Below are 13,111 nucleotides of genomic sequence, written 5' to 3' on the forward strand. Positions count from 1 at the left end.
AGGCCATTTAGAACGGAGATGAGGAAACACTTTTTCAGTCAGAGAGTTGTGAATCTGTGGAATTCTCTGCCTCAGAAGGCAGTGGAGGCCAATTCTCTGAATACATTCAAGAGAGAGCTAGATAGAGCTCTTAAGGATAGCGGAGTCAGGGGGTATGGGGAGAAGGCAGGAACGGGGTACTGATTGAGAATGATCAGCCATGATCACATTGAATGGCGGTGCTGGCTCGAAGGGCCGAATGGCCTCCTCCTGCACCTATTGTCTATTGTCTATTGTCTATTGACCACCTCTCGCACTACCATGGACTTGTTTCGTTTAGTTTAGTTTAGAGATATAGCATGGATTCAGGCTCTACCTCCCACCAAGCCCTTGCCGACCAACGATCGCTGATACACTAGTTCTATCCGACAAACTTCGGACAATATTTACAGAAGCCAATCAACCTACAACCTGCATGTCTTTTGCATGTGAGTGGACACCGGAGCACCCAGAGGAAATCCACACGCCACAGGGGGAACATGCAAACTTTGTACAAACATCACCCATTGTCAGGATGGAAGCTGGGTCTCTGGCACTGTGAGGCAGCAACTCGACTGCTGCACCATTGTGCCACCCGCTTGTTTATCTTTCTTGTTTATTGTTTATGCACTAATGTCTCGTTTTTACACAACCTTTCTTTTAAAAATTTCATGCATAACTTGTGTATGATTTTCCTATAATTTTTTGGTGTGTTTTTCTGAGTCCATGTATTTGTGATGTTGCTGCAAGCAAGATTTTCATTGCGGCCTTATCTCACCATATTAAGGAATATGACAATAAACCAGACTCGACTTGGCTGCAATGATCCTCTTATAAAGCTGTTTCCTCCTCTCAACCAAGGTGGCAGAGAGCTCACAGGGAAACACCTAACATAGGTTTAGTATCTGCTTAACTAGTCCTTCAGCGCTAATTATGCTAAAGACAGCCCATTAACGCTTCTACTTAGAAGATTCGGGCGATTCGGTAAGTCGACGAATAGTGAATGCCTTGGATAGAGCGGATGTGGAGAGGATGTATCCACTAGTGGGAGAGTCCAGGACTAGTGGTCATAGCCTCAGAATTAAAGGGCGTTCCTTTAGGAAGGTGATGAGGAGGAATTTATTTTGTCAGAGGGTGGTGAATCTGTGGAATTCTTTGCCACAGAAGGTGGTGGAGGCCAAGTCAATGGATATTTTTAAGGCAGATATTGATAGATTCTTGATGAGTACGGGTGTTAGGGGTTATGGTGTGAAGGCAGGAGAATGGGGTTAGGAGGGAGAGAGACAGATCAGCCATGATTGAATGGCAGAGCAGACGATGGGTCGAATGGCCTAATTCTGCTCTGATCACTTATGACCTTATGACCTTCTTATACTCTCTTGAACGGGTGTACGGTAGAGAGCATGTTGACTGGTGCCATCATGGCTTAGTTTGACAACTCAAACTTCCCTGGATCCCTTCGATAGAGTGTAAGGTGGCGCAGTGGTACAGTTGCTGCCTTCTAGCACCAGAGACCTGGGTTCGATCCTGACCTCGAGTGCTGTCTGTAAGGAGCTTATACATTCTCCCTGTGAACGCGTGGGTTTTCTCCGGGTGCTCCGGTTTCCTTCCACATTCCAAAGACGTGCAGGCTTGTAGATCAATTGCGGTAAATTATCCCTGGTATGTAGGATAGAACTAGTATATGGGTGACTATAGATCAGTGCATACTCGGGGGGGGGGGGGGGGTGAAGGGCCTGTTTCAACGCTGTATCAGTAAACTAAACTATAGACTACTGAGCTTTAAAGGCACTCTGGCAACTTTTCACAATCTTGTATTTACTGCTTGTTCCATTAAATACTCAGCAAGTTGACTTCAATGTATTCTTGCAACCTGTTCGTGGAGCCTTAGGTACCAACCTAATAAGGGGACCAACTTTTCACTAAAAACTGCAAGGGCACTAGGGCCTCGCTATAACATTCTCCTTTAATGGATAGGAAAGGTGTATGGTCTTTGCACTATGTCCAGAACCGACATTGTGAGCCGAAGGATCTGTTCTTGTGCTAGATCGTTCTAGGTTCTATGTCTCGAATGGATAGGAAACGTTTAGAGGGATATGAGCCAAACATGAGCAAAGGGAACTAGCTTAGATGGTTTAGGTTTAGGTTTTGGCTTATTATTGTCACGTGCATTGAGGTAGAGTGGAAAGCCTAGTTTAGCGTGCTATCCAATCAAATCAAATAATAAGTAGAATTCAGGAATTGCAGAAGCTGGTTTTCCAAATAAAGACACAAAGACCTGGAGTGATTTAGCAGGTCAGGTAGCCTTTCTGCAGATCATAGCTAGGTGGGGTTTTGGTTCAAGGCCTTTCTTCAGACCTTGTGATGGGTCTGAAGAAGGGTCCCAACCTGAACATCACCCATCCAAGTACTCCAGGGATGCTGCCTGACCTGCTGAGTTACTCCAGCACTTTGTATCTTTTTTCCAAACAAATAATAACAATGGAGCCCAACTCAAGTACAACAGGTAGAACAACAGGTGTAGTAAGGAACTGCAGACACTGGTTGACACCGAAGATAGACACAAAATTCTGGAGTGACTTAACGGGTTAATGCTGAGTTACTCCAGCATTTTGTCTCCATCAACAGGTAGAGCAACATGGGTGAGATGGGCCGAAGGGCCTGTACGATTCTATGACTCTATGACTTTAAGCCATTGGATGCTTCGCATGTAATGTTGAAAATACCTGAAGCACTTGGAGACTTAAAAGCATTAAAATTTTAATATGCACAAGGAGAACAAGAAAAAAACCCTACATGAGCCACCCTTGACCTATTGGATTCAGATGAGTGATGAATAATGGAAATCAAACACATGGAAATAGACTGCTCCTTCTTTTAAACATTGTTATCTTTTGGTTGACTTATTTGCAGTTCTTGCCGTTAATGCAATTAATGAAGTGATGGAAATGTATTAATATGAACTGATGCTATTAAACCACAAGAAGGTCTTATTCCCAGGTGCACTTTGCCTTCTGTGTGCGTGGAATTTTAAAAGGATGTCACTTTAATGATATTTCATAGCCCACATTCTTTTCTTGAATTTCATAGCCCACATTCAATTGTGTTCACATCCTTAAATGAAAATGCTATTGTGGATCTGAAGAATGGGCCTGGATTATTTCTGTTCTCCTGTGAGCCATGAAGGAGTTCTTAAGTAACTTTGAATCCGGGATCAAAAAAGGGCCTTTCTTCTGAAGGTGCCCTCATGCTTTCACCAGCTTTTAATTTAGTTTGGTTTAGAAATACAGCGCGAAAACAGGCCCTTTGGCCCACCAAGTCCACGCCGACCAGCGATCCCCACATACTAACACTATCCTACACACACTTGCCACAGAAGGCTGTGGAGGCCAAGTTAATAGATATTTTGAAGGTGGAAATTCATAGGTTCTTGATTGATTACTAAGGGTGTCAGGGTTATGGGGAGAAGGCAAGAGAATAGGTTTAAGAGGGAAGATAGATCAGCCATGATTGAATGGCGAAGTAGACTTGATGGGCCAAATGGCCTAATTCTGCTCTTTCAACTTATGAACTTATGAACTAGGGACAATTGACAATTTTACCAAGCCAATTTGCCTACAAACCCGCACATCTTTTGATTTTGGGAGGAAACCGGAACACCCAAGCGGTCACGGGGAGAACATACAAACTCCATACAGGCAGCACCCATAATCAGGATCAAACCTGGGTCTCTGTCGCTGCAAGGCAGCAATTCTACCGCTGTGCCATTGTGCCATATTGCGAGGGGTTACCACCCCGGAGGCCTGGGTTCAATCCTGACCTCTGGTGTTGTCTGTGTGGAATTTGCATGTTCTTGTATAAGCTTCCGTCATGTCCCCCCTCATTCATCTCATTTCTGTTCATTACAACGCTAGCTAATCAACATCTTCTTTTGTCATCTTACCCAAGTATTTATAAATATAGAAAGGAGAACGGCAGGTGCAAAAAAAGACACAAAATCAGACCCCCCAACCCCATTCCGAATTTGGCGGAAAGTTTCTGCTTTCTTATTTCATTTCCGCCGTACCGATTTCGCCTCACATCTTTCCGCAAAACACATGCCTCGCCGCTCACCCTGCCCCTCACCCTGCCACTCGCCTCACCTCGCTGCTGGCCCTGCCTCGAGCCTGGCCTTGCAGCCGGCCTTGCCTTGCCTCGCTGCTGGCCCTGCCTCGCCGCCGGCCTGGTCTCGCCCTGCCACTCGCCGCTCACTGCTGGCCTGGCCTGGCCTCGCCGCTGGCCTGGCCTCGCCGCCAGCCTGGCCTTGCCTCGCCACTCGCCGCTGGGCTTGTCTTACTGCTAGCCTCGCCTCGCCGCTGGCCCTGCCTCGCCGCCGGCCTGGTCTTGCCTCGCGACTCGCCGCTCACTGCTGGCCTGGCCTTGCCTCGCCGCTGGCCTGGCCTCGCCGCTGGCCCAACCTCACTGCGTAGCCTGAGTCCCATTGATGTTGAGAGGGGATGGGGTGAGTGAATGGGGGGAGGGGAGTTGCAGTGCGGGGGAGGGGGACAAGGGAGTGGAATGGGAGGGGGGAGGGGGGGCAAAGGGAGGGGGAGGGGGGTGGGAGGTGAGTGGGGGAGGAGGAGAGGGGGGTGGGGGGAGGGGCAGTGGAGATGGCGGGAAAGGGGGAGGGGAGTAGGGGGGGAGGGGTGGAGGTCGAGTGGGAGTGAGGGGGAGGGGAGTGGGGGGCAGGGGGTTGGGGGGGACATGGACCATTCTGATTTGCTGTTGAAGACCACTAGAGCATGTATGTCTTCAATAAAATTAAGTATGTGCAGTTTTATATGAAACTTTCTTCATAACTTAGTCATACATTTTATGACCATTGTTCTTTTATTCAATACTGTAGATGGGCTATTGCATGCTAGCCATTATTTCTACAAATACCAAGAGAATTGGGATGGGTAAGGAAAAAGCAAAATAGAAAAAACAAAACAAAACAATTTTTTCTTTGTGCTGTAAAAAGTATTTCTGTTCAAAAACCTTTCTATAAATAGCAGAATATACTCATGATAGGCCTGACATTGTACATGTAGTCCAAGAACGACAGAATGTTGGAAATAATAGTTGTTTTTCACACATGAATGTAGCGCAACGGTATGCGCATTTGGCGTGCATACTTTTTTTGCTTAAAAATTGCATTACGTGCCATATTGTGAATTTTGATGTAAAATTCTGAATTTTGGACATCAAAATTATGAATTTGTAAAATCAAATGTTGGGAGGTCTGCAAAATGCTGAAGTAACTCAGCAAACATAGATAGAAACATAGAAAACATAGAAAATAGGTGCAGGAGGAGGCCATTCGGCCCTTGGAGCCAGCACCGCCATTCATTGTGATCATGGCTGATCGTCCCCAATCAATACCCCATGCCTGCCTTCTCCCCATATCCCTTGATTCCACTAGCCCCTAGAGATCTATCTAACTCTCTCTTAAATCCATCCAGTGATTTGGCTTCCACTGCCCTCTGTGGCAGAGAATTCCACAAATTCACAACCCTCTGGGTGAAAAAGTTTTTTCTCACCTCAGTTTTAAATGGTATCCCCTTTATTCTAAGACTGTGGCCCCTGATTCTGGACTCGCCCAACATTGGGAACATTTTTCCTGCATCTAGCTTGTCCAGTCCTTTTATAATTTTATATGCTTCTATAAGATCCCTTCTCATCCTTCTAAACTCCAGTGAATACAAGCCTAGTCTTTTCAATCTTTCCTCATATGTCAGTCCCGCCATCCCAGGGATCAATCTCGTGAACCTACGCTGCACTGCCTCAATTATAAGGATGTCCTTCCTCAAATTAGGAGACCAAAACTGTATACAATACTCCAGATGTGGTCTTACCATGGCCCTATACAACTTCGGAAGAACCTCTTTACTCCTATACTGAAATCCTCTTGTTATGAAGGCCAACATTCCATTAGCTTTCTTCACTGCCTGCCGTACCTGCACGCCAACTTTCAGTGACTGGTGTACAAGGACACCCAGGTCTCTCTGCACCTCCCCCTTACCTAATCTAACTCCATTGAGATAATAATCTGCCTCCTTGTTTCTGGCACCAAAGTGGATAACCTCACATTTATCTATATTATACTGCATCTGCCACGCATGTGCCCACTCACTCAACCTGTCCAGGTCACCCTGCAACCTCCTAACATCCTCTTCACAGTTTACACTGCCACCCAGCTTTGTGTCATCCGCAAACTTGTTAGTGTTGCTTCTAATTCCCTCTTCCAAATCATTATTATATATGGTAAACAGTTGTGGCCCCAACACCAAGCCTTGCGGCACTCCACTCGCCACTGCCTGCCATTCTGGACCCGTTTACTCCTACTCTTTGCTTCTTGTCTGCCAACCAATTTTCTATCCATGTCAACACCCTACCCCCAATACCATGTGCTCTAATTTTAGTCACCAATCTCCCATGCGGAACCTTATCAAAGGCTTTCTGAAAGTCTAGACACACTACATCCACTGGCTCTCCTTCATCCATTTTACTTGTCATGTCTTCAAAAAATTCCAGAAGATTAGTCAAGCATGATTTCCCTTTCATAAATCCATGCTGACTTGGACTTATCCTTTTACTGCTATCCAAATGCACCGTTATTACCTCTTTAATAATTGACTCCAGCATCTTTCCCACCACCGAAGTCAGGCTAACTGGTCTGTAATTCCCCGTTTTCTCTCTCGCTCCTTTCTTGAAAAGTGGGATAACATTAGCTATCCTCCAATCCACAGGAACTGATCCCGAATCTATTGAACATTGGAAAATGATCACCAATGCGTTCACTATTTCTAGAGCCACCTCCCTGAGGACCCTGGGATGCAGACCATCAGGCCCAGGGGATTTATCATCCTTCAGTCCCATTAGTCTACCCAATATTATTTCTCACCTAATGAAAATTTATTTCAGTTCCTCTACCCCCCTAGATCCTCTGTCCTCCGGTACATCTGGGAGATTGTTTGTGTCTTCCTTAGTGAAGACAGATCCTGTCATGTACGAAGCAAGTCAGGCAGCATCTCTGGAGAACATGGATAGGTGATGTTCATATGCATCTACATTTCCTACATGAAGGTTTCAGCATGAAGGAATTCTTCCTTAGCTTAGAACCTGATACAGGGATTGATAAACTGAGTGCATATCACAGGGGTCACGTCCACCCAATCAATACTCCTATTTCTCTCAATTCCCTGAATATCTGTAAATATATGTTGCCTAAATGTTTGAACAGACCTTTTAGCCCAACATGTTTTTTGCCGACCATGATGCCAATTGAAATTGCATATTTGTCTGCACATTGTCTCTATCCCTTCATTAGCTATCGCTTCACATGTGTGCTTAACTGCTCTTTTAGTTTAGTTTATAAATACAACATGGAAGCAGGCCCTTCGGCCCACCGAGTCCACACCGACCAGTGATCTCCCATACACCAGTTCTATCCTACACACTCGGGACAATTTATAGAAACCAATTAACCTATTGGAGTGTGGGAGGAAATTGGAGCCACTGGAGAAAACCCATGCGGTCACAGTGAGAATGTACAAACTCCATACGGACAGAGCTTGCAGTGAGGAAGGAACCCAAGTCTCTGACACAGTGATAACTGTGTGCGATATGCAAGTCGTAGAATCATAAAGACAGAGAGTCATACAGCACAGAAACACCAACTCATTGGTCCAACTCATCCTTGCGACCAAGATGCTCCATCGAAGTTGGTTCCATTTGCCTGCAGCTGAATGGTATGCCTTGAAACCTATCCTATCCATGTCCAAATGTTTTTTAGTTGTTGCTAGAGGCATCCATGTACTTTCCAATGAATGTTCTTTCTTTACATAAGAGCCACACAGACACACAACACAGAAACGGGACCTTCAGAACATTTTGTCCATGCCGACCCCCATACACCTGCCTTTGTTTGGCCCATATACCTCAAAATCTTTCCTATTCATGTACCTGTCCAAGTGTCTTTTAAATGTTATTATACCTGTCTCAACTGCTTACTCTGTCAGCTTGTTCCATATACCCATCACTCTCTGAGTGCAAAAGTTGCCCCTCAGATTCCTGTTACATCTTTGCCCTCTCACCTTAAACCTGAGTCCTCTAGTTCTTGATTCCCCCTACCCTGGGGGAAAGTGTGCATTCACCCTACCTATTCCCCTCATGAATGTATACACCTCTATAAGATCCCCCCCTAAGCCTCCTGGGCTCCAGGGAAAAAACCCCTAGTCTGCCCCACCTCTCCCAACTGCTCAGTCCCTCAGGTCCTGACAAGAGTTAGATTTAGCTCTTAAGGCTAACGGAATCAAGGGATATCGGGAAAAAGCAGGAACGAGGTACTGATTTTGGATGATCGGCCATGATCATATTGAATGGCAGTGCTGGCTTGAAGGGCCAAATGGCCTACTCTTGCATGCATTTTCTATGTTTTCTATGTAACATCCTCGTACATCGTCTCTGAGCTCTTTCCAACATGAAGCTAATCTGAGAATGCGTGTGGATTTATGACACTTAACCGCACCTTCCTTAAACTTTCTCTCTAGTTTCGTTACAACCGACACACTCTTGCTCGTTTTTCGAGGGGTGTTGGTCTGTTGCCGTGGGAACAGATGATTATGCTCTGTGTGGGCCTCTGTTGCTGTGCAAATGACAGCTCGGAGAGTAAGCAGACACAAAGATTTAAACAAACTGCAGGGGAAGTCTTGATAATTAAGTTGATTTTTGTTCAGAACTTTTCTCTTTTTAGTCCTGTTTTGACAAGTGCCTAGGAGTTTCACGAAAAGGTTTACAAAAAAACAGATTTAACAGGCAGAAATATTAACACATATGTGAATCTTGACTGTGGCAGAAAAATCCCTTTAATAAAAATGATCATTCTAGCAACATAATTTCTTGCAAATTTATTTTAATCGTTTAGCTTTTAGTTTAGCTTTTAAATAATTATTTGCCTCCATTATTTTTTTTATATTAATACTCTTCTGCATCATTAATTAAGATTTGCATCGTTAATGAGAATGCACGGGATCCAGGGAGAGCTAGCCAACTGGATAGAGAATTGGCTTCATGGACGGAAGTAGAGGGTGATGGTGGAAGGTTGCTTTTCAGACGGGAGACCTGTGACTAGTTGTGTGCCTCAGGGTTTGGTGCTGGTCCCATTGCTATCTGCTTTATATCAACAATTTGGATGAGAATGGTAGAGAATGTGGAAGGCATGTTTAGTATGTCTTTTAAATGTTGTTTTTGTGTCATAAGGTCATAAGGTTATGGGATAGGAGCAGAATTAGGCCATTAGGCACATAAAGTCTGCTCCCCTAATCAATCACGGCTAATCTATCTCTCTCTCCTAACCCCAATAGACAATAGACAATAGACAATAGGTGCAGGAGGAGGCCATTCGGCCCTTCGAGCCAGCATCCCCATTCAATGTGATCATGGCTGATCATTCTCAATCAGTACCCCGTTCCTGCCTTCTACCCATACCCTCTGACTCCGCTATCCTTAAGAGCTCTATCCAGCTCTCTCTTGAATGCATTCAGAGAATTGGCCTCCACTGCCTTCTGAGGCAGAGAATTCCACAGATTCACAACTCTCTGACTGAAAAAGTTTTTCCTCATCTCAGTTCTAAATGGCCTACCCCTTATCTCCTGCCTTCTTCCCATAACCCCTGACATAAGTACTAATCAAGAATCTATCTATCTCTGCCTTAAAAATATCCATTGACTTGGCCTTCTGTGACACAGCCTTCTGTGGCAAAGAATTCCACAGATTCACCACCCTCTGACTAAAGAAATCCCTCCTCATCTCCTTTCTAAAGGAACATCCTTTAATTCTGGCTGTGACTTCTAGTACCACACACTCCCACTCGTGGAAACATCCTTTCCACATCCACTCTATCCAAGCTATTCACTATTCGGTATGTTTCAATGAGGTCCCCTCATTCTTCTAAACTCCAATGAGTACAGGCCCAGCGCCATAAAACACTCATCATATATTAACCCACTCATTCCTGGGATCATTCTCTCCAAATGCGGCCTGACCAGCGCCCTATAGAGCCTCAGCATCACATCCCTGTTTTTGTATACAAGCCATCTTGAAATAAATGCTTGCATTGAGTTTGCTTTCTTTACTTGCAGATTCGACTTGCAGATTATTTTTTGGGGGGAATCCTGCACCACCACTCCCAAGTCCCTTTGCACCTCTGATTTCTGTATTCTCTCCCCATTTAGAAAATAGTCTACGCCTTTAATTCCTACTGCCAAAATGCATGACTCCACACTTTGCTACACTATATTCTATCTACCACTTCTCTGCCCACTCTCCCGACCTGTCCAAATCCTTCTTCAGAGTCCTTGCTACCTGCCCCACCACCTATTTTCGTATCATCTGCAAACTTGGCCATAAAGCCTTCAATCCCCTCATCCAAGTCATTAATATACAACGTGAAGATTAGCGTCCCCAGCATCGACCCCTGAGGAACTCCGCTAGTCACTGGCAGCTAACCAGAAAAAGCCCCCTTTATTGCCACTCTGTCTTCTGCCATCCAGCCAACCTGCTATCCATGCTGGTACCTGCCCTTTGAGACCATGGGCTCCTATCTACCTTAGTAGCCTCACGTGTGGCACCTTATCAAAGGGTTTTTGAAAATCTACGTAATCAACATCCACTGACTCTCCTTTGACTTGCTATTTACTTCTTCAAAGAATTCCAGCAGAATCATCAGGCAAGATCTTCCCTTCACAAAACCATGCTGACTTCGGCCTATTTTATCATGAACGTCTAAATACTCTGTAGCCTCATTCGAAATAATGGACTCTAAAATGTTACCAACCACTGAAGTCAGACTAACCAGCCTATAGTTCCCACCATTCTGCTTTGCTCCCTTTTTGTACAGCGGGGTAATATAAGGCAATTTTTCTCAATTGTCAGAGTGTCTGCGTCAACTATTTCCTATGGCAGCTCGTTCCGTATACCCACCACCCTCTGTGTGAAAAATATGCCCTCAGATTCCTATTAAATCTTTCCCCTCTCACCATAAACCTGTCCTCTGATTATTGACTCCCCTGGGTAAAAGACTCTGTGCATCTACCCTATCTAATCCTATCATGATTTATACGCTTCTGCAAGATCTTTCATCCTTCTATGCTCCAAGGAATAAAGACAAGGCCTGTCACCCTCTCCAGAAAGCTCAGGCACTCCTGGCAACCACTCTCGTAAAACGTCTCTGTATTCTTTCCAGCTTAATGGCATCTTCCTTTAGACTTATGACTTGAGAGATACTGTGTGGAACAGGCCCTTCGGCCCACCAAGTCTGTGCTGACCAGCGATCACCCTGTACACTAACGTTATCCTACATGCAAGGGATCATTTATAATTTTACCGAAGCCAATTACCCTACATACCTGTACGTCTTTGGAATCCTATCGCAGGGTGACCAGAACTGAACACAATACTCTAACTGTGGCCTCACCACTCACCTCTATCTTTCTTTATCCATCCATCTTTAGTTTAGTTTAGTTTTATTCAGAGATACAGTGTGGAAACAGACCCTTTGGCCCATCGGATCCACGCCAACCAGCGGACATACACGCACCAGTTTTATCCTGCACATAAGGGACAATTTACAGAAGCACCAGAAGACACAGAGGGAACGTACAAACTCCGTACGTTACAGCATGGAAACAGGTCCTTTCGCCTACCAAGTTCATGCCAACCATATTGAGGGCGTGCAGCGTAGGTTTACTAGGTCAATTCCAGGAATGGCGGGACTATCATATGTTGAAAGACTGGAGCGACTAGGCTTGTATACACTGGAATTTAGAAGGATGAGAGGAGATCTTATCAAAACGTACAAGATTATTAAGGGGTTGAACACGTTAGAGGCAGGAAACATGTTCCCAATGTTGGGGGAGTCCAGAACAAGGGGCCACAGTTTAAAAATAAGGGGTAGGCCATTTAGAACTGAGATGAGGAAAAACTTTTTCAGTCAGAGAGTTGTGAATCTGTGGAATTCTCTGCCTCAGAAGGCAGTGGAGGCCAATTCTCTGAATGCATTCAAGAGAGAGCTGGATAGAGCTCTTAAGGATAGCGGAGTCAGGGGGTATGGGGAGAAAGCAGGAACGGGGTACTGATTGAGAATGATCAGCCATGATCACATTGAATGGCGGTGCTGGCTCGAAGGGCCGAATGGCCTCCTCCTGCACCTATTGTCTATTGTCTATTGTCTATCACCTGTACACTGGTTCTATCCAACACACTAGGCGACAATTTACAGAAGCTTGTTAACCTACAAACCAGCACGTCTTTGGAATATGGGAGAAAATTGAAGCACGTAGTTATAGGGAGAATGTGCAAACTCCCTACAGACAGCAGCCATAGTCAGGGTTGAACTTGGGTCTCTGGCATTGTAAGGCAGCAACTCCACTGCTGAGCAACTGTGCCGTCACCCATCTCCTTCCCTTTTCACTTTTCCCCAATCTGTTCATCTGTCCCTGTGAGTGAAGTTGTGTTGAGTTCAATCACAACATTCTTTTCTTCTGAAAAGAGAGCTTGTTTCCTCTCCAATTCAAATGTTTACAATGAAATCCATTTTCTGTTCGAAGTGTATGTCCCTGGAGTACAAACCTCGATGCAATTATCATCACACAAGGAAGTGCAGATGAAATTGTTCATTCTATTTTGCTGGTGCAAATTTAGATTCTACTTCCATTGGGCTTAGATGGAAATACTTTAGACTTATAGACCTTTAGACTTTAGAGATACAGCGTGAAAACAGGCCCTTTCGACTCACCGAGTCTACGCCAACCAGCAATCACCCTGTACACTAACACTATCCTACATACTGGAGACAATTTGAAAACTTACCGAAGCCAATTAAATGGCAAACCCGTATGTCTTTGGAATGTTGGAGGAAACCGGAGAACCCGGAGAAAACCCACGCAGCCACAGGGAGAATGTACAAACACCAGAAAGATAGCACCCATAGTCAGGATCGAACCTGGGTCTCTGGCACTGTAAGGCAGCAACTCTACCATTGTGCCACGGTGGCACCCCAACTCTTGGGAAG

This window comes from Rhinoraja longicauda, chromosome 6, assembly GCF_053455715.1.
Source record: "Rhinoraja longicauda isolate Sanriku21f chromosome 6, sRhiLon1.1, whole genome shotgun sequence".
Classification (NCBI taxonomy): domain Eukaryota; kingdom Metazoa; phylum Chordata; class Chondrichthyes; order Rajiformes; family Arhynchobatidae; genus Rhinoraja; species Rhinoraja longicauda.